Genomic DNA, 22,853 nt, shown 5'->3' with positions numbered 1-22,853 from the left:
TCATTTAATAGGGAATTTAATATGGTTTTACTAAGCAAATCTCAGACAGCAACATGCTTAGACAAAGTATGACCTTAAGTTACTATAAAAATGAATAAGCAAGAAATGAAAACATACATCCACACCAAATCACATACAGAAATAGCAGATTTATTCATAAGACCCCAAAAGTAGAAAGAACCCAAATATTCAACTGATAAATGTACAAATACAACATGGCACATCTATATAAGGGAATATGATTTGCCATAAAAAGAAAGAAGTATTGATACATGGTACAACATGGATAGACCTTGAAACGGTATGATAAGTGAAAGAAGTCAGATACAGAAGGCCATATGATTCCATTCATATGAAATGTCCAAAATTGACAAGTCAGTAGATAAAGTAGATTAGTGGTAACCTAGGGTGAGGGCAGGAGGAATGAGTAGACTGAAGAGTAAATGAAGCCTGTGGGGAAGAGTTTCTTTTTAGAATAACAAAAATGGGGATGCCTGGGTGCTCAGATGGTTAGGCATCTGCTTTTGGCTCAGGTCATGACCTTGGGGTCCGGGGATTGAATCCCACATTGGGATCTCTGTTTGGCAGGGAATCTGCTTCTCTCCCTTTCTCTTCCCATTGTTCCCCCTGCTTATGCTCTCTCACTTTCTCTGTCAAATTAAAAAAAAAATGAATAATGAAAATGTTCTAAAGTTGATTGTGGTAATGAATGCACCACATTGTGAATTCAATAAAAGCCAATGAATTAACACTTTTAATGAGTAAATTATATGGTATGTGAATTAAGTCTCAATAGCATGGTCTAAAAAATGTATGGGAGGGTTATTCATAGTTGCCAAAACTGGGGAGCAGCCAAGATGCCCTTTAATAAGTGAATGGATAAATCAGCTGTGGTACATCCAGATAATGGGTATTATCCAGCACCAAAAAGAAATGAGCCATTAAGCCATGAAAAGACACAGAGGAGCCTTAAGTGCATATCATGAAGTGAAAGAAGCAAATCTGAAAAGGCTATACACTGTAGGATTCCAACAAGATGACATTCTGGAAAAAACTCTGAAGACAGTAAAAATCCATGATTGCCAGGGATTGGGGGCAAGATAGGATAAACAGGCAGAGCATAGAGGATTTTTAGGGTAGTGAAACTACTCTGTGTGATACTACAATGGTGGATACATGTCATTATACATTTGTTCAAACCCATAGAAGGTACAATGCCAAGAGTGAACTCTAATGTAAACTATGACTTTGAGTGAGAATGCTGTATCATTGTAGGTCCATTGGTTGTAGTAAATGCCCCCTGCTGGTTCTGGATATTGAGAGTGGGGGAGGTTGTGTGTATGGTAGGGAGGCAGAGGGACATATGGGAACTCTGGACTTTCTGCCCAGTTTTGCATTGAATCTAAACTGCTCTAAAACAAAGTCTACACAAAGTAGAAGAGGAGGAGGAGGAGGGAGAAGAGGGAGAGGAGGAAGTCCTGAATACCTCACAAGGCTCATCTCAGTTGGCACCAGCTATAAAATTTTCCCTAACCCTTCTCTCTTCTCCTTCCTGGCAGAAGACTCCTTTATCTGTGTTCATTGTGTTCTTATTCCTACTTCCTTTATAGTTCACATCACTTCACTTTATTATAGTTGTTTGTAGGTCTCACTGTAAGGGCCTACTTAATCAGAGGGAGCCATTTTATTGCAGTAAACTTAGATTGACCCTATGTAGTAAACTTAGATTGACTGTGCCCCTCCCAGAGGAACTTACTTGCAAAGCCTAGATACAAGGGCAGGTCAGGCCAGGTGAAGACATCCAATCAGTGGGGCATGCATATATTTACTGAGGTGAGTTTAAATCCCATTGGCTGGGTGCCTGGGTGGCTCAGTGGATTAAAGCCTCTGTCTTCTGCTCAGGTCATGATCCCAGTGTCCTGGGATCAAGCCCCACATCGGGCTCTCTGCTCAGCAGGGAGCCTGCTTCCTCCTCTCTCTGCCTGCCTCTCTGCCTACTTGTGATCTCTGTCAAATAAAAAAAATAAAATATTTAAAATAAATAAATAAATAAATAAATAAATCCCATTGGCCACCTGTGTGTGGGCCAGGCTCAACCACCCCTATAAAGGTTGGTTTGCGAGGCTGAGGAGTAGGAGGAGTAGAAGAGTCGTCAGAGCTGTCAGAGCCCTCAGAGCTGTCAGAGCTGTCAGAGCTGTCAGATCCCTCAGAGCCGTCAGAGCCCTTAGAGCCGTCAATCAGAGCCGTGAAAGGAGTAGGAGAGTCGTTAGTTGGGAGAGCCCTTAGGATAGCCATCAGGATAGCCTTGGTAGTGATAGTTGTAGGGAACCACACTGCCCCTATCACGGGGAGCGACCCTGCCGCCCCGAGCTGCGGCCCGCCCCCAAGAGCCATGGCACTGCCACCCAAGGCCCTGTTGCCCTGAGCCACGGCCCTGCCGCCAGCGGCCACGCCACCAGCAGCCTCCCCACCCCGAGCTGTGGCCTCGCCATCCTGAGCCGTGGCCTCGCCGAGCCACCTTGTGGGAGTGGCGTCATTCCGTGGAGCAGCTTCATTCCGGGAGCGGATTCCTCGACTTGAGACTTCCTCCGTGAGCAGCCTAGTCAGGAGCAGCAGCATCTGGGAAGAGGCCTCATCTAGAGTGGCCTCAGCCGGCGAGTGGCCCCGTCAGGAACGGCCTCGTCCAGAGCGGCCACATTGGGAGTGACCTTGTCGGGGTAGTCATCATTGCCTCTTTGCAAGAGATGGCCCTGACCAGTCAGTTTGATTCTCAATGCTTGGCGTGAAATAAAGCTTGACCTTCACTTTGTATCAGTCTTGCTCCTTTGATCACAGACCCTAACATTGGAAGGGTCACCCGGATCAAACGACGAGAACTGAGCCAGCATCGGAATTTTTGGGAAAAGCCTCCAGAGGTATTGGGATCTTGTCAGTCCGTCTGGTTAGAGCTCCAGGGTATGGCCCACTGGGAAGAAGCTGGACGCAGCCATGCTCCCCAGGGCTGGAGTGGATGTGGGGATGCCCCATCCCTCTGCTGGTAGATCGACGGGGGGTTTGAGTCCCCCTGGGTGGTAGGGGGGCTTCAAGTCCCCTTAGATGGTCAGGGGCTTCAAGTCCCCCTGGGCTGTCTCTGGGGGTTTAAGTCCTCCTAGGCGGTCAGGAGATTGGCAGGGGGTTTGAGTCCCCCTGGGCAGTCAGGGGGGCTCAAGTCCCCTTAGATGGTGAGGAGGTTCAAGTCCCCCTGGGTTGTCTCGGGGGGTTTGAGTCCCCCTAGGCAGTCAGGAGATCGAAGGGGGGTTTTAGTCCCCCTGGGCGGTTGGGGGGGTTCAAGTCCCCCTGGACGGTTGAGGGGTTCGAGTCCCCCTAGGCAGTTGGGGGATAAAGAAAGCCTCCACCAGTGGCAGGTTCTGTGTAAGAATCATTGGGCCTGCAGTTGTCTTTGCCTGGTTCATTTGTTGTCTGTTGTGTTGTTTGTAGTATTTGGAGGAATGGGACAAACAGGGAATTCCTTGCCTTCTCTGGCCCAATGTGGTCTGCCTAACCCCTTCCCCTTGCTGGTGGGAGAGCATGGCATCTGAGTGGAGATGGTTATATTTCTGTCTCAAGGTTTTAATGGGTAATTGTTAAAGTGGCTTCCAAAGTCTTTGGTAACCTGAAACTTGTGAAGGGTTACTTGAATGACAAATGGAATTAAATTTGTTGGACATCTAGGTCTTAACCAAGTGGGATAAAATGCTAGGGCGTTGGCTGCTGGAACTGGGTTTGTGCTTTTGAAATCAGCTTGTGAACACGTTTTGTGCTTAACTGATTCATAAATTTGCCTTCTAAGAATTTTCTTGTAAAATGACTTCCGCCTTAAAGGAAATTCATATGGAAAGACTTTCAGGACAAATACAGGTCTTTGATATGCTGAAATCCTGGAATGAAATGGGTAAGAACTTACAGAAGTAAAAGCTGCATTCAGACTAAACCAGAATTATTAACATGGGACTAGGTGAACTGAAAGATTGTAATGTTGTATCTCTTGATGTTTTGTCTTATGTTTGCTCTTCCAGACTAGGGAAACTTTTTTCTTAAGTTATCTGTAACTTACAGAGATAAAAATGTAGTCATTTATAAACAAATCAAGGTATTCAACTCTTTCTATCTGAACCCTCTGAAATGAAAAGGTCTCAGCAAGTACTCTTTCTTCCATGGCAATCAGTCATTTGCATAAGGTCAATAAGAATCTGTTCTCCTTGTAACAGGACACCATTGGAAACTCTGGTTATTTTACCATGGCTTTGACTGGAATGTCATATTTGAAAAGACTCAGATATGACTAGACAGCTTAAAGTATCTAAGGTTGACTTTATAAAACCTGGAACTGTAAAGCCCTTTGGAACTGTTGGCCTGATACCTTGCTTACAGAGTTCCCAGCAGCCTCACCAGGTGAGTAAAGGATGTTACTTCCTGGCAGGTGCAGGAACCTCAGGATTCTTTGGGGGCCTCAGGAAGAGGAATTCGCCCAAATCGACCGGTATTGCAGGCATGTCTGATGGCAAGTATGTAGCTTGGCTTCTGTCCTGGAGAGGCTATCATAAGTTCAGCCTAGAGATTCCTTATGAGAAGTTCCAGCAGAGCAGATTATAAAAGATTTATATGATCCCTCACTGTTCTTGCTGAGCTTATGTAACTAATTAGGCCAAGCTTGTTAAAACTGGACTTGTTTTTCAAACAAGTCCTGATTTGGCTATCTCTGAAAATGAGGGTTATTTTAGAGAGAAAAATTATGTTTTAATAACACACCTTTATGGATGTTAAAATCTAGATTTGATTGTCTTTAAATGTTTGTTTACTTAAGCTAGACAACTTGAAGTAAACTTCAGGGAAGTTGCACAATAGCTCATTTAGACAATCTTGCTTTGCTAGTCAGTCAGCCCCAGATATAGGAAACTTCAGAAAATTGAAGGATTTGAAGGGAAGAATCTGACTGAGTTAGTGGGAATAGCAGAAAAAGTGTTTAACAACAGGGATGCACAAGAGGATGAAAAACAGACAAAAAAAAAAACTGGTTAAGGTTTTGGCATTACATGAGGCTGGGAGGAGATGGGTAGGGGATAGTAAATGGAAGGAAAAGCCTAAGCACAGAGAAGGCAGGTGGGAAGACTTAGATTCAGATCAGTGTGCTTGCTGTAAGAAAAAAGGACATTGGGCCAGGGAGTGCCCCAAAAGGAAGACAGCAATGCTTGCCACCAGAGACTGAAGGGGCCATGGTTTGGAGCCCCTCCCTGAACATTGGGTAAAAATTGAAGTGGAGGGGAAATCAGTTGATTTTTTGGTGGACACGGGAGCCCAATTTTCATCATTCTTAAACATATGAGAAAACTATCTGGAGAGGAAGTTTGGGTACAAGGAGCAAATGACACAGAGAGACATAAATGGACAACAGAAAGGACTTTAAATTTGGCCCTGGGAGTAGTTAAATGTTGATTTTTGGTCCTCCCTAATGCCCCATATAACTTGATGGGAAGAGATCTCCTCCACAAGTTAAGAGCTGGTATTCAGTTCTCGGAAGGAGGCATGACTGTAATCTTGAGACAACCCACTGTACAGGTGCTTATGGCAGCAGTAGATGAATACCTCCTTTATAAGCCAGTCTCAAAAGCAGAGGAGACAAAGGGGGGAGCCTTCTCCAAATCCTACAGGATGAGTTTCCCGAGATCTGGGCAGAAGGGAAGCCCCCTGGCTTGGCCAAGGAACAACCTCCAGTGGCGGTACAATTAAGTGCAACAGCTATGGCTGTTCATGTTTGGCAGTACCCCCTTCCCTGGGAAGCAAAGGAAGGGATCAGAAAACACATTAACTGCCTCTGAGGAGACGGGATCCTAGTACCTTGCAAATCTCCATGGAACACACCTTTGCTTTCCATCAAAAAGGCCGAGACTGGGGAGTTCTGACCCGTCCACGACTTGCGGGAAGTTAATAAATGGGTTGAAGATATCCACCCGACGGTGCCTAACCCCTATACCTTACTCTCCCTCCTGGGCCCCAAGAACTGTGTATACTGTCTTAGATATCAAGGATACATTTTTCTGTGTATCTTTAGGAAGGGAATCTCAGCCCCTTTTTGCTTTTGAGTGGTCTCACCCACAAGAAGGATTCCAAGGCCAGCTGACCTGGACAAGACTTCCCCAAGGGTTCAAGAATTCACCCACTATCTTCGACAAGGCCCTACATGAGGATTTGCATGAGTACAGAACCTCCAACCCAGGAGTCACTCTATTACAGTACGCTGATGACTTGTTAGTAGCCACTGAGGACTATGAGTCATGTTTGTGGGGGACGAGGGCTGTCTTACAGATTCTGCAGGAAAAAGGTTATCGCGTGTCAGCAAAGAAAGCACAGCTCTGTCAGAGCCATGCCACTTATATAGGCTTTGATCTCCATGAGGGAGTGCGTTCACTGAGTCCAGGAAACAGGTGATCACCTGATACCCCCCCTTATCATCACGTTCCGACAAGTGAGGGAGTTTCTTGGGATGGTGGGCTACTGTAGGCTGTGGATACCGTGGTTTGCAGAGATTGCCTGACCTCTCTACAAACTGGCAAAAGGAGGGCTCACCATGATAGAGTGGACAGCTGAGGCAGAAAGAGCATTTTGGAAATTACAAGCAGCCTTACTGAGTGCCCCAGCATTGGCCATCCCAGATGTTACCAAGCCCTTCCACTTGTATGTGGATGAAAAAGCAGGGGTGGCCAAAGGAGTTTTAACTCAGACTCTGGGGCCTTGGTGAAGGCCAGTAGCCTATCTTAGCAAAAAACTAGATCCAGTTGCAGCTGGGTTCCCCCCTTGCCTCCGCATAATTGCTGCAACAGCCCTCCTGGTCAAGGATGCAAGTAAATTGACTTTGGGTCAAAATCTTATCGTAACCACCACACAAGCTATTGAGGGCCTTCTCTGGACTCCACCAGACCAATGGATGACAAGCACCTGAGTGACAGGGTATCAGGCCCTTCTCCTCAATGAACCAAGAGTGACCTTCTGGCCCCCAGCGATGCTAAATCCAGCCACACTGCTGCCAGAGGAGCTGGCTGACCATCCACATGACTGTGGGGAGGTCCTAACCCAAGTCACAGGAATAAGGCCAGATCTCAGAGACATTCCCCTCCTGGATGCCGAGATGACTCTGTTCACAGGTGGGAGTAGCTACATGGTCAATGGAAAGAGGTATGCGGGGGCTGCAGTGGTTTCTTCTGAGCAGGAAATCTGGACAGCAGTCCTGCCACATGGAACTTTGGCACAAACAGTGGAACTGATTGCACTCATTAAGGCATTGCAGATGGCCAAGGTAAAACTGCCAACATCTATACGGACAGCAGGTATGCCTTTGCTACTCTCCATAAACATGGGCCTATTTATAAAGAAGGGGGCCTATTAACAGCAGAAGGAAAAGGAATTAAAAACAGAGGAGAAATATTGGCTCTCCTCCAGCCTATTTGGGACCCAAAAGAGGTGGCTGTTATGCATTGCTCCGGACACCAAAAGGGGACTGATCTGATTTCAAAAGGAAACCAATTAGCAGATCGAGCTGCAAAGCAAGCAGCCTGAGAAACATTTCAAGAGCTGGTTACACTCCCGGCTCTAGCCCTACCAGAAAAATCGGACTATTCAGAGGAAGATTTAAAGTATTTACAAAAATGGGCTAAATTAGACTACAAAGGGGACTGGGCTAAGACTAAAAGAGGAAAGTTAATTCTTCCTCGAAGACTAGGTAAGAAGTTAGTAGACCAGATACATCAGGGCACTCATTTGGGGGTCATGCAAACTCAAGGAACTTAAAGGCAAGCAGTTCCAGGTTACATTAGGGCATATGGTTCAGGATATAGTCTATAGATGTGCTCAATGCCAGGCAGTTAATGCGGGAGGAACAAGAAAGGGAACAGGGAAAAGAGAGTTAAGGAACCAGGAATTTATTGGGAAATAGATTTTACAGAAATGAAACGTAGAAAATATGGGCACAAGTATGTGTTAGTTTTTGTAGATACCTTTTCAGGCTGAGTAGAGGCTTTTCCCACCAAACATGAGACAGCAGGAGTGGTAGGTAAGAAGGCTACTAGAAGAAATGATTCCTAGGTTTGGAGTGCCTCTTGCAATCAGGTCAGACAATGGCTCTGCATTTGTGAGTTCAGTCTCACAGGCATTGGCCAAGGCCATGGGCACTAATTGGAAGCTACATTGTGCCTATCGGCCCCAGAGTTCCGGACAAGTAGAGAGAATGAACCGGACTTTTAAAGAGACCTTGACAAAGTTAATTATGGAAACTGGTGGTGGATGGGTGGATCTCCTTCCTTTTGCCCTCTTCAGGGCACAATGTACACCCTATTTAAACAAGGTGACCCCATTTGAAATAATGTTTGGGAGACCCCCACCCCCCGACACTCTGTCCTCGGCTACAGGAGGTTGCCCTAGCAGAAATGACTCCAGTCACTGCAGGCATTACAGTCTGTCTTAAAAAAAAAAAAAAAAAGCCCATGCAGGGATCCAGACTTCCCACACTGGTACGGAGACGGAGGTGGAACCAAATCCTTACCAGCCCGGGGACTTGGTTTGGATACGTCGCTATCAAGTGGGGAACTTGGAGCCTCGCTGGAAGGGACCATTTACTATTATCCTGACCATCCCCACGGCAGTAAAAGTAGAAGGCATTAGGGCCTGGGTTCATGCGGGTCACATCAAAGGAGCCAAGAGTAAGGACGTCCCCCACAGATTGAAGCTGCAGTCAACAGAACCCGCTGACCATGGACTAAAGCTAAGACTAAAAAAACTGTGAGTTTATTGTTGCTCCTATTGTTATCTGTTTATTTAAAGTATAGGTAGAAAATTAGATGAAGGAAATTAGGAAAAAATGGAAAAGGTTCTACGAAGCAGTAAATGTCTAACTCATCAGCCGACTGTGCACTAGTGTCATTTGTACAAAAGAGCACTAGAGCAACAAAAATGTTAGACTTACATACTCAATATAACATAGAACTGGCTGAAAAGTCAAGGATTTGACTAATCTCCAAAGGTGGGGAATGTAAGGGCCTACTTAACCAGAGGGAGCCATTTTGTTGCAGTAAACTTAGATTGACCCCATGCAGTAAACTTAGATTGACCATGCCCCTCCCAGAGGAACTTACTTGCAAAGCCTAGATACAAGGGCAGGTCAGGCCAGGTGAAGACATCCGATCAGTGGGGCGTGCATATATTTACTGAAGTGAGTTTAAATATCATTGGCCACCTGTGTGTGGGCCGGGATCAACCACCCCTATAAAGGTTAATTTGCGAGGCTGAGGAATAGGAGGAGTAGGAGAGTGGTCAGAGCTGTGAGAGCCATCAGAGCCGTGAAAGGAGTAGAAGAGTCATTAGTTGGGAGAGCACTTAGGATAGCCGTCAGGATAGCCACGGAAGTGATAGTTGTAGGGAACCATGCTGACCCTACCACTGGGAGCGGCCCCACTGCCCGCAGCCCTGCCGCCAGCAGCCCCGCCTCCCCAAGCTGCAGCCCCACAGCCAGCGGCCTCACCGCCCCGAGCTGAGGCCTCCCCAGATGGCCTTGGGGAGCAGCTTCATTCTGGGAGCGGTTTCCTCGACGTGAGGCCTCCTCAGTGAATTGCCTACTCAGGAGCATCATCGTCTGTGGAGAGGCCTCGTCTGCAGCAGCCCTGTCAGGGAATGGTCTCATCCAGAGCGGCCTTGGCCGGGGAGTGGCCCCGTCAGGAACAGCCTCATCCAGAGGGGCCATGTTGGGTGCGGCCTTGTTGGGGTCATCGTCATCGCCTCTTTGCAAGAGATGGCCCTGACCAGTCAGTTTGATTCTCGATGCTTGGTGCGAAATAAAGCTTTGCTTGACCTTCACTTTGTTTCAGTCTCGATACTTTGATCACGGACCCTAACACTCAGTAAACTATGACCTGCTCAGGGGCTGAGGCAATACCTTGTTATTTCTACTACAAATACTACATAGTAGAGTTCAGTGAGTTCAGTGTGTGAATGAATGAGAGACATCTTACAGCTAGCTACACTTTTCGATAGTTTAAAAGGATTTTTCCCCAGAATCTGTTCTGCAGGTCTTTTATTATCCTGAAAAAACAGGTGACCCCATACGGCTTATCCCAGGGACAGAGAGGAGGATGAGAATAAGAGAGCATGGAGGACTGTCCTTAGAAAATGGAGGACATATGAGAATCTACACTTATCTCTATGGAGTTTCTTCAAATAGAAGCCTATTATCTTACTGGAGCTTTTTAAAAATATACCTCCTTAGAGATGATATAACCAAGTGTAGTATAAAACCCAGGACAAGACTTATGTAGTATAAATCCAGGACTTATGCAGGTCAATTCCCAGGTCAGCTGGGAAGATGTCCTGGGGTTGTGAGAACATCTCGCTCTACCAAAAGCCATCTTTGCTACCTCCGGATGGCTTCCTGAGATGTTCGTGTGAATGCTTTAACATAAGGCTTAAGGGTTAGATGTCTGTAAATTGTGTGACATGTATTCCTGTGAAGGATGACATTTTAAGCTCTTGTTACTCACTTACACCTTACTGAGAGTCATACATAATATGGTTCTTGAAAGTAGGTTTTCAGAGGGCAATGGAGAAAACCTATCAAAACATTGGTGCCGGGGCACCTGGGTGGCTCAGTGGGTTAAGCCGCTGCCTTCGGCTCAGGTCATGATCTCAGGGTCCTGGGATCGAGTCCCACATCGGGCTCTCTGCTCGGCAGGGAGCCTGCTTCCCCCCCCCCCTCTCTCTCTGCCTGCCTCTCCATCTACTTGTGATTTCTCTCTGTCAAATAAATAAATAAAATCTTTAAAAAAAAAACAAAAAAACATTGGTGCCAAGAGTGAAAAGGAAAACGTACCTAAAGTGGTGATAGAACAATAAAAAGAATTTTTCATTTATCACAAATTTGCCAGCATTGAACAGACAAAGTGTATGCTCTCAGTCACATGGCTGCTTTAATTTTAGGACTAAGATGGCTTTTTAGGATATCACTTATTATTTAAATAGAGGTGTTGAGAACATTGGGGATTTCATCATCAGTGCTCTACGAGTTACAGCTGAATGATCTAGAAAAGTCACTTACGCTCTCTGAGCTTCAGTTTTGTTCTTTCATAATAGAGGCACACTAATACCTGAGCTGCTTACACCATGGGGTGATTGTGAGGTTGCTCCCAGTAAACTTCTTGAAAAAGTAGCAAACTATTTACACTTGCTGTTAGTGTAGGAGGAGAAGTGCTGTGAACCTCCCCTACTGAACCTCAGTGGAGGTTATTTTTGGTGAGATTATATATATGTGTGTGTGTGTGTGTGTGTGTGTGTGTGTGTATACACACACCTTTCAGGTCTTGTTCCTTTAAATTTTGAAGGAACCTCTACCAGGTTCTGAGAAAAGTTTTAACTCAATGCACATAAATGTACATAAGGATATCTAGCCAACACATGCCCTTTTAAAAGAGAAAAGCCATTCTTCGACTATACTCTCAAAGAGTCATAAATTTATATCAGATAATCACAGAGATTAGACATGCAGAGTTGCCTTTCTAGGAAGCATGGTGTGTGCGAGCATTTGTAACCCACATTGCCTGTCACTTTGTTCCTCTGTTCCAGAGATAACCTGGCAATTTCCAAATGCAACAGGATACCTGTCCTGGGTCCTGTGTAACTCTCAGCCTGCACAGGGCTTTTCCCTAGAACAGCACCATGAAGTCCTTAAGGACGGAGACCAGGACTTAACAGGTGTTTGTGTCTCTTGGCTTCCAAAAGTAACTATTTATTAAATGAAAATGTGGCTGAGACTGCATGTCAGGATGAGGAAGAAGCGGTGACTCTGGGCAGGTCTGATCTTCCAGGCAGGGGACCTGTTCCTGCAGAACCAAAAAGAGACTCTGCTGGGCCAGGGTGAAGGCTGTCCTACCCTTTCACAGATGACCAAGTTCATAATGCTAGGCCAGGGGTGTCAAATAAAGGGCATCCCAGTTTAAGACGTGAGAAGTTAGGAGCAGTTCAGAGGACAGCTGCCACGAAGATAAAAGAGTTTAGAAAAGAAGATGGAGGAAGAGTGGAAGGAAATACTGGGATTATTTAAACCTGACAAAAAGGAAGCTGGAAAAACTGTCACAGGTAGTTGATTCTCAAACATACGTGGGGATGATAATCTAGGGTGGAGCTTCTCAACCCCTTTTCCTGGCAAGGCGATCTTAGGAAAGGATATACAAGACCCACAAGGACAATCAGGTGAGGATATTCAAGACTACATTCTGCAGGAAGGCTGTCACACTCCTGGGTCCCACCCTGCCACCACAGGAGGGGATCAGTAGCTTACTTAGCAGCCTGTAACCTATCCCAGCCTTTGGGGAGTTTATGAACTGTATGTTTGTACTCCTCCCCAAATTCATATGATGAAACCCTAATCCTAATGTGATGGTATTAGGAGATGGGGACGTTGGGAGTTGATTAGGTCATGAGGGTGGGCCCTCATAAATGAGTTTAGTGTCCTTAGAATAGAGACCCCAGAAACCTCTCACCCACTTTTTCTGCCACATCAGGTTGTAGGGAGAAGATGCACCTGCGTGTGAACCAGGAGGAAGGTGTCAACAGACACTGAATCTTCTGTGCCTTGATCTTGGAATTCCCATCCTCCCGAACTATGAAAAATGTGTGTCATTTAAACCACCCAGTCTATGGCATTTGTTACAGGGTTGCAACTCACTGAGAAGGAACTTGTATACCTAGTAGGATATTGATGTACAGAACACAGTATTTTAGGTAGAGTAAGAACAATTGGGGTCGAAATTTTATGAGAGACTGAAATAGAGAAAATACTTTATTCTTCAATATGAAATATACTGGATTGTTTTGTCAAAGGGTGTGTGTGTGTGTGTGTGTGTGTGTGTGTGTGTGTGTGTGTGTTAGCTTATCCCCAAACCTTTTATGCAGTTTAGCTTCACTAACTTTAGGAATACGAGTGCTACACAGTTACCCCCAAGACCATTTGAAGATTTTTTTAAAAAGATTTAATTTATTTATTTGACAGAGAGAAATCACAAGTAGGCAGAGAGGCAGGAAGGGAAGCAGGCCCCCTGCTTAGCAGAGAGCCCGATGCGGGACTCAATCCCAGGACCCTGAGATCATGACCTGAGCCGAAGGCAGTGGCTCAACCCACTGAGCCACCCAGGCGTCCCACCATTTGAAGATTTAATGTTTAATTATTTACATTCACTTTATATTGACTTTAGTTTTTGGATTATTGAATAACGCATTATTGAGTTTAATTGAGTCAGCCTCTCTGACGGAAGATACTAAAGGCCGAATGAAACAAAAACTGAAATGTGCTGTGCAACATGTATGAAACTAAGTGAGTGTGAAAGAAATTTAAGGTCTCTATCTGGGTTCATGGAAGCCAAACACATTTTCTTTTAAAGGTTTTATTTATTTGACAGAGAGCACACAATCAGGAGAGCACACAATCAGGGAGATGCAGGCAGAGGGAGTGGGGGAAGCAGGCTCTCTGTGGAGCAAGGAGCTAGATGTGGTTCTTGATCCAAGAACACTCAGATCATGACCTGACCTGAGGGCGTTTACTTAACCAACTGAGCCACCCAGGTGTCCCAGGCAAACACATTGTATATGAAAGATGGATCTGAGGACCTATGGGATCCTGAGTGTAAATGTCAGGGTACAAGCAAAAATTCCAGGTAATCTTACAGACTTCCAAGACACAGACATGGTAAGACCCAAGCCAAGGTCTAAAACACTAAGGGGGACCCAGGTAATATATGAATTATACATGGAACAATAGAAAATGTCATAAGTTTCATAAATGATGAAAAGGAGTACAAAAATAGGATGGCAGACCTGAAGTACCCAGGGGTGAAGGGGTTTTCTGAGCTAGTGGCTGTGGTTACACCTTGTTCAATTGTCCCCTCCTTCACCCTCAGAAACTTTGTGATAGTGCCCTGTGATGTAAGCCTGGGGAGGATATATATTCAGCGTGTGCACAGTATAGGCTCTATTGTGATTCAGACAATGGAGTTCAAACACTGGAAGGTTCTCTCATTTCTGAATAGTGATACTAAATCATGTCTGAGTTTTGGCTCAACATGCTAGGAGACTGATTCCAACTTCACCTTCCTTTTGTGGGTTAGGATTGCTCCTTCTGTTTCTGTGCTACCTGGTGGGGATTCCATTTCCAACTGGAAAACCAAAACCACCCAAAAGGAAAAAAAATCCTTTGGGGGGGACTCTACATAGATTATTATGGTTTCCATTTTTAATAGCAAATTAATCTATTTTTAAGATTTTATTTAAGAGAAAGCAAGTGAGCAGTGTTGGGCGGTGGGACACAGGGAGAGCTAAGCAGGGAGTGCAATGTGGGGCTACCTTCCAAGACCCTGGAATCCTGACCTGAGCCCAAAGCAGACACTTCACCAAATGAGCCATCCAGGATCCCTAATCCCAGGTTTTAATAGGAGGTTGGTAGAGTGGGAGAAACACCTAAAATGGGAAGTCTTAAGAGAATAGACATTCAGTCCTCTAGGAAAAGAGGCCTGGCAGGGGTAAGTGTTAAGAAAGGACTAGGGGTTCTAATTGAAACTAGTCTATCTGGGTATGGTGGTGGTTCTTAGATAAGATCCCAAACTCAGGGATTCTGTAGTCCTGGATTGGGTTATTTTGAGAGGATGGGGTCTGTGTAAGAGAACAAAGTTTCCCAGCACTTGACCATATCAAGTCACATTCCCATGTCCAGCATCACTTGATCAAGCCTTCCTTCATGCTGAGCCGATCAGGAGAACACTGCTAAGCCTCTGAGAAGACAGTGAGGTCGGAGCTATGACCTAGGATACAGGGTCCTACCTGAGGCAGCACAGGTCTGACTGTTGGGTTTCCTTTTCTATGTCCTCATTGAACAAAGGACTTCTGATTGGGAATACCAAGTGTGGACCTCCTAGACAAAGTCGTCCTCTGGGTTTTCTAAAGAGTAAATATGGACAACATTTTATCATCTTTAAAACTGAAAAAAGCAAGGAACACAAAGTTCTACTAAAGTCCTAGAATCCTTGCATAAAGGATATTTCCATTTATGAGAGAAAAATAAGACATGGGTCCCAATCCCTCTCATTCTGTTCATTTTTCTTCTAGCGTCAGGGCAGAGCCAAGAGGAGGAGGAAAGGAGAGACATTGGAAGGTAAGGTTCTGCCTATTCCACCTGAGCTCTCTCCAAGGCTGATCCTTGCTGTCCTCTCCATGAGGGCCCGGTCCATGAACTCTGAGGATGCGAGCTGCTAGATACATTCCCTCAGAGGAGAGGCTCATGGAAATGTAGCCAGAGTGCAAAACCCTTCTCAGATCCCCTCCTCTGACCACTACTGAGCATGAAGCAGTGATGGATCTGGACAATGAGTGCTGCCCAATAGGTGGCCATGTGAGATTTCAAGAGTCAGAACATCGGTCTCCTGACTTTGTGAAAGCTCTGTGACATCATGGATCCTCAGGAGTCTTCCCTGTCCTCTCTGCTTCATAGAGGTGGTCTGATCATCACATGGATAATTTACATGAAAGTACTTTATACAGGAAGCTGGATTACTAACCAGCTTCACATCATTGGCCCATTGCCCTCATCTATTGATTATTGGGGCTTTCAGAGTCCCAATGTCCCGAGGCTGTCCAATAAGGGGACTCCTGTATTAATACCTATGTTTCTACTCTCATTACATAACTCATTCTACTATTTCTTCAGACGACAGATGGTAACAAATAGACATGGAGGAGACCCAGAAGCTGATCTCTACTTTAACAAGGTGACCAGATTTCCTCTCTACCCTGTTGCCTCTTAGAGCATGTTTTATGCAATTGCAGGATTTATTGCTGTCTGTCATAGCCATAGTCGGGGGTTGCCATAGCAACAGATATGGGGGTGAAGGTTGCTGAGTACACTGTCAATTCATAAAGGTGGGGCATTGTGAAGGGGCATGAGGCTTCAGGTGGCCCCTCCTTTATCAGGCCTGCATGGCCTCCTCGCCTTGTTCTGGGCCTGGCTGCAGTTTTGTACGTCCTGTCTCCTGCAGCTCCCTCGGCCGGCATTATCACCTGTTATCACTAGACCCCCTCCTGTGAGGTGTGTAATAGCACAACTGCTGTTCCTGTAGGTCCTGGAAGAATCTACTCCCTTGGCTTCCACATCTCCTGTGACTTCTTCGTTGTTCACTTTCGCCTATGACTTCTCAGCAGTCCCTCCAGGAGAGCTAATACCGGCTTCACTGCCTGAGCCTTCTTCACCACCTGGCTCCAACTTCTCACCTGACCCAGTGATCCCTGTGGCTGATTTCTTTTTTTTTTTTTAATCTTTTTAAAAATTATTTCTTTTCAGCATAACAGAATTCATTCTTTTGCACCAACCCAGTGCTCCATGCAATACGTGCCCTCCTTAATACCCATCACTGGCTCCCCCAACCTCCCAACATCCGCCCCTTCAGAACCCTCAGATTGTTTTTCAGAGTCCATATTCTCTCATGGTTCACCTCCCATTCCAATTTCCTCAACTCCCTTCCCCCTCCATCTCCCTACGTGCTCCATGTTATTTGTTATGCTCCACAAATAAGTGAAACCATATGTAAATGACTCGCTCTGCTTGACTTATTTCATACAGCCTATCTCTTCCAGTCCCATCCATTTTACTACAAAAGTTAGGTATTCATCCTTTCTGTTGGAAGCATAATACTCCATAGTGTATATGGACCATATCTTCCTTATCCATTCATCTGTTGAAGGGCATCTTGGTTCTTTACACATTTTGGTGACTGTGGCAATTGCTGCTATAAATATTGGGGTACAGATGTCCCTTATTTTCACTACATCTGCATCGTTGGGGTAAATACCCAGGAGCACAATAGCAGGGTCATAGGGAAGCTCTATTTTTTATTTCTTCAGGAATAACCACTATTTTCCAAAGTGGCTGCACTAACTTGCATTCCCAATAATATTTTAAGAGGGTTCCCCTTTCTCCACATCCTCTCCAACACCCTATGGCTGATGTCTTTCCACCTGACAACCAGGTGATTCTTTGCCACCAGAGAACTTTACTCCCTTGGATTACAAAATCCAATGGATAAATTCCCAGCCCAACTCTGCCTTTCCAACTACTATCCCAACCACCATGCCAATTCAGTGGACTGTAGTGTTCAACAAAGAGTGGGTCTCTAAAAACAATCATCTCTGGAATCTACCCTTTCCCAAGAAGTCAGCTCAAAGGAGATGTCCCGGACACTGAATCGCACTCCGGCCTATGCTTGTCATCACACACGAACCCAGTCTGCTTCACCACAGCCACACTGCAATTTGACGTTGACTGCACCTAAAATAATTTCCATCGCAAGGACGCCTATTCCAGAAAGCTCAACCCCAGAGAGCTATGCTGGGTTATCTAATTATGTCCAAAGAATCACAGGCATTGAACCATCCAGCTTGTCAATTTTAGACCTCTCTTGTGGCAAACTCGTGCCAAAGACTTCATCCCTTCAACCCTGGCTCCACGTGATTTCCATCATGAGTTTAGGGTCCTCCATTCTTCCGAGGCTTCTTCCAGGGGAGACCCTGCAGCCAACCTTGTAGAGCCTGTTACCATCTCACTTCTCAGCCCCGATGCCCTGGAACTTAGAGAGAAAAAAGTCCAAAACAGGTGTGACTTCCTCAGGTAGAAGGAAATAAAGCGTGCTTTTCCAAAGCAAAGAGTTGCTGATGAGCATGGTTTGGCATCCTCCCTTCCTTTCTGCAACAGCAAAGACCAATCAAAAGAGCTGCCCATGCAGCAGCAGCACCCATATCCTACAACCTTGGAGGAGGTCCATTAAAGCACATCCCCGTCCAGCTCTTCTGGGGTCTCCCAAACTACGCATAGTGAGTCCTTCTATCCTGCTTGCCGATGCCTCAGAACAAATCCCAAGTGCCTCCACAGAGCAGGAATGCCCAGTAGTTCCCCTTCCACTTCCTCCATCCTTGCCTGAGAACCAACCTCAACTCCTGGCTCAAACCCAATCCCAACCCCTCCCTCATCACCAGCCCCAGGCCCACCTTCCATCCCCACTCCCAAGACTGCCATCCGGTCCTCTACCCAACATCAAGATCTGTGCAGTGTGTTTTCACAGACCTCAGAATGAATCTGAGAGTCATGTCAACCGAAATGCAACATCTCGAATGGAACGGGTTGCTTAGGGGCAGGACCGTGTGTGGGGTTTACCCACTGTGCTCTGTGCCAGCAAGGACCACGCTGTAATCTCTCTCACCACCACCCCCCCCCAGGCCTGAGCTGCTATCTCTATCCCTCACGCACAGTCTCATCTCAGTGATGAGATTCGAGGACAACAAAACAAAACAAAAGAACAACTAGAGACGCATCTTCAAAAGAGGCCCATCCCTCTTTCCCAAGGGTCCTGCCTTAAAGGTTCTACCAGTCTCTCGCAGTGTTGAGCGGTCCGAGTACTCTTCCACAGCGTCCCGAGTCTCGGGGCCATCGTGGAAGCTCAGGGAACTTTAATTTGTAAGAGTGAGATCAAATTGAGTGTGTCTAAAAGGGCGTACATGGAGGACCCAGAAATGCTTCAGCTAGAGTCCAGTGACCTGGCATAGTACAAGGATGCCCTGGAGAAGGATAACAATGATTTGGAGAAGGACCAAAATCGGGAGAAGGAAAGTGATGACCGGAAGAAGGATCAGGGTCGCATCCCAGAGAATGGACCAGAAGATTATCTGTTGAAGGACCCAGTTGGCCCTTCAGATAATGAAACGGGGTAGGATTCTGAGAAAGCACATAGGAGCACGTCAGTGAAGAACTCCATGGTGTATGCGCAGACAGAGACAACTTGAAAATGCCCTGAAGATAGATTTAAGCAGAAAGTCTGAGGAAATCGACAAAGGCCAGTGGCCTGGGACTGTGCGGAATTCAGGGTACACTAAGAGACAGACAGCACCTGTTTCTGAGAAGTCCGCCAGACTGAAAAAAAAAAAAAAATAGAGAGAGAGAGAGAAGTTTTCCACCATCAGGGGTAGAGGACTAACCCTGAATACCTTTCAGAATTTCCCTGTGTTGAATCTAGTGCAGAAGAGGAGCTGGAAGACCATGTTTAAAGATTCCATAAGACGGGGGCTTGGGACCTTCCCCCAGGGAAATCATACAGCTCTTCTAATCGCAAGAGTCCACATTCCATTCTAGCCTTTCCTGCCCAACCAACGTGACTTCTGGGGCAAATTGTAAACCTGGAAGCTTCAACTACGTTGCTGCCAGCTTGAAATGGCTCCAAGAAGTAAATGTAGGAACTACAAACCCAGCCCCTATCCCGAATCGTCCTCTGCCTGCCACTTTATCTCTGGGCTAGGACAGACAGAAAACGCCGTGGGAATCAGCCTCTAACATCAACCATCAGTTGGTAGAACATGTTCCGAAAACTAAGAACGGCAGCCAGACTCTCCCAGCTGTCACACGTGACACCACAGGCAGCAGACAGCAGCCAGGCTGCCTACAAGGCAAGGTGCCTTGAGTCTTGAGCCAAAGGGTAAGGGTGAAAATCCCAGTAGGTACAAGAGGAGGGCAACAGGGCACAAAGATGAAGAATCCAGAACCTGTTGTAACCACAGAGTCCAGGGAGATACTCACGACCAAGGAATTGCATACACATCAATCTCAACCTAGGGTCTTGACAGCCAGCAAGCCAGTTAGCTCCCAAATTAGAAAGGGGAATAAGCATCAAGTCAAAACCACCATCCCAGCAAACATACCAATTCCGCAAGAGCCTAAACCACTGAATCTCAAAGAACTACTCTTGCACGAGTTAAAGGTTATGCTCGAGAACAGGGAGCCTAACCAGGCCCAATACGAATGCCCTGGCCTGCCCCAAGCCGCAGATCATTTGACTAAAGAGGGTCTCACTGACTCATGCCCAGGGTGTCTCCAGTGGGGAAACGAGAGCTTCCCAGGTGCTGCGTGTCCATCCAGAGGACACAGGCATTACTATGGAACAACAGCAGGAGCCCTGGGTCCCTAAGCATGTCTTAAGGAAGTGCCAGAATAAGAACACCCCCACCGGCTGCCATGACCACGAGGCCTCTGGGTTCCAAGGTACAAGAGCGTGGTGGAGGGGATGCAGGACTGGGAACATGCCAACCGAGAACAGACAGTTTCCCTACTCTTCAGTAGGGAAAGGCGTTGAAGAAGAGGTTCCCTCCTCAAGGCGCGGTACCGAGGGTAACTGGGGACGAGAGCCTTCCCAGATCTTATCCCAGAAGGTTTATCTGCCTCCTGAAAGCCATTCACAGAAGGGTCTGCTGCCTCCTGAAAGCCATTCAGGAAAAGTAATTTAATAAATAAATAAAAATAAAAATAAAAAGTGAAGAACGTTGATGCTGGGTTACAATGCAAAAGGCGAGAAAACTCCCAGGAGAGGCATAGTCCCCTAGCATCGGGGGAAAGCAGAGGCCTACTTAAAGGCAGAGCTGCCTTTTCCAGGACGCCCGAAGCTCAGAAAATCATGACCGCCGTTGGGAAGTTCCAAGAGGAGAAATGGGGCGTTGGCATGCAATAGGCAGCACCTACCCTCAGCAGCCCATTCGGTCCTCCACCAAGTTGGGGAAAACTGAGCAGAAAGCACAAGTGCAGGCACAGGCGCAGCCGGTCCCGGGGTATCCGGTCACCTACAGGCGTCCCGCCCATAAGGAGACCAGTACCAGGTCCTGCCAGCAAGAAGCCGTCTTTGCTGGCCAAGGCCTTACTGCAAGTAACAGACAGCTCAGAAACAAGGACACACAGCCCCAGAAAGCTGTGGCATTTCAGGACCAGCTACCGCGTCAGAGGTATCCCCTCTCCATGCCCCACAGGGAGCCTGCGCCCCACCCAAAGGACACCTGCGGGCATCAGGCTGCCCCTTGGCCTCGGGCCACCCTCACGACTCCCAAAGGCACTCGGTGCAGAAATGTGTTCCCTACTCTTTCCACAGGAAACGTCTCCAGCATTTCCAGTGAGACGGATTTGGGGGGCACATCCTACCCCGAAATAATCCCTTGTCAGGAGTCAATATTTCTCTAATTACGTGTTGTCTGTTCTGTGTACTGTCTTGGGAGCATGGGTTTTGGGTAACTCGGTTCTGCCGTCTGTCCAAACCAATAGTGTCTCTAAATAGCATCTTCTCTCGGGACCCGACCCTTTCCCACGAAGTCAGCCCCTTAACGCAGCTGTCCCAGACGGTGAATCCCACTGAGGCCTTTGCTCGTCATCACGCACCCCCAACCCGGTCTGCTTCACCACGGCCAGACTGCAGTTTGACTCAGACTCCATCTAAACCGATTTCCATCTCAAGGACGCCTGTTCCAGAAAGCTCAGCCCCAGAGAGCTTCTGTGGGTGGTGTACTTATGTCCCAACAATCACAGGCATTGACCCCTCCAGCTTGTCAATTTTAGACCTCCCTTGGTGGCAAACTCGTGCCAAAGACTTCTTCCCTTCAACCCTGGCTCCACGTGATTTCCATCATGAGTTTAGGGCCCTCCATTCTTCCGAGGCTTCTTCCAGGGGAGACCCTGCAGCCAACCTTGTAGAGCCTGTTACCCTCTCACTTCTCAGCCCCGATGCCCTGGCACATGGAGAGAAACAAGTCCAAAACAGGTGTGACTTCCTCAAGTGGAAGGAAATAAAGCGTGCTTTTCCAAAGCAAAGAGTTGCTGATGAGCATGGTTTGGCATCCTCCCTTCCTTTCTGCAACAGCAAAGACCAATCAAAGGAGCTGCCCATGCAGCAGCAGCACCCATATCCTGCAACCTTGGAGGAGGTCCATTAAAGCACACCCCCGTCCAGCTCTTCTGGGGTCTCCCAAACTACGCATAGTGAGTCCTTCTATCCTGCTTGCCGATGCCTCAGAACAAATCCCAAGTGCCTCCACAGAGCAGGAATGCCCAGTAGTTCCCCTTCCACTTCCTCCATCCTTGCCTGAGAACCCGCCTCAACTCCTGGCTCAAACCCAATCCCAACCCCTCCCTCATCACCAGCCCCAGGCCCACCTTCCATCCCCACTCCCAAGACTGCCATCCGGTCCTCTACCCAACATCAAGATCTGTGCAGTGTGTTTTCACAGACCTCAGAATGAATCTGAGAGTCATGTCAACCGAAATGCAACATCTCGAATGGAACGGGCTGCTTAGGGGCAGGACCGTGTGTGGGGTTTACCCACTGTGCTCTGTGCCAGCAAGGACCACGCTGTAATCTCTGTCACCCCCCCAGGCCCGAGCTGCTATCTCTATCCCTCACGCACAGTCTCGTCTCAGTGACGAGATTCGAGGACAACAAAACAAAACAAAAGAACAACTAGAGACGCATCTTCAAAAGAGGCCCATCCCTCTTTCCCAAGGGTCCTGCCTTAAAGGTTCTACCAGTCTCTCGCAGTGTTGAGCGGTCCGAGTACTCTTCCACAGCGTCCCGAGTCTCGGGGCCATCGTGGAAGCTCAGGGAACTTTAATTTGTAAGAGTGAGATCAAATTGAGTGTGTCTAAAAGGGCGTACATGGAGGACCCAGAAATGCTTCAGCTAGAGTCCAGTGACCTGGCATAGTACAAGGATGCCCTGGAGAAGGATAACAATGATTTGGAGAAGGACCAAAATCGGGAGAAGGAAAGTGATGACCGGAAGAAGGATCAGGGTCGCATCCCAGAGAATGGACCAGAAGATTATCTGTTGAAGGACCCAGTTGGCCCTTCAGATAATGAAACGGGGTAGGATTCTGAGAAAGCACATAGGAGCACGTCAGTGAAGAACTCCATGGTGTATGCGCAGACAGAGACAACTTGAAAA

The 22,853-nt window shown here is 46.9% G+C and overlaps 1 pseudogene across 1 annotated transcript; it reads left to right on the top strand.

Moving 5' to 3' along the window:
- The first annotated feature begins 7,162 nt into the window (after window positions 1-7,162).
- LOC309857958 (spermatogenesis-associated protein 31D3-like) lies at window positions 7,163-22,268 on the top strand (annotated as a pseudogene). The gene is made up of 2 exons: window positions 7,163-7,209; window positions 21,372-22,268. The product of its transcript is annotated as a spermatogenesis-associated protein 31D3-like (transcript).
- Window positions 22,269-22,853: the final 585 nt, after the last annotated feature.

This window comes from Mustela nivalis (assembly GCF_964662115.1).
Source record: "Mustela nivalis genome assembly, contig: HAP1_SCAFFOLD_1605, whole genome shotgun sequence".
Classification (NCBI taxonomy): Eukaryota; Metazoa; Chordata; class Mammalia; order Carnivora; family Mustelidae; genus Mustela; species Mustela nivalis.
Note: the sequence above shows the minus strand (reverse complement) of the source record. Positions and strands in the feature narration are given on the sequence as shown.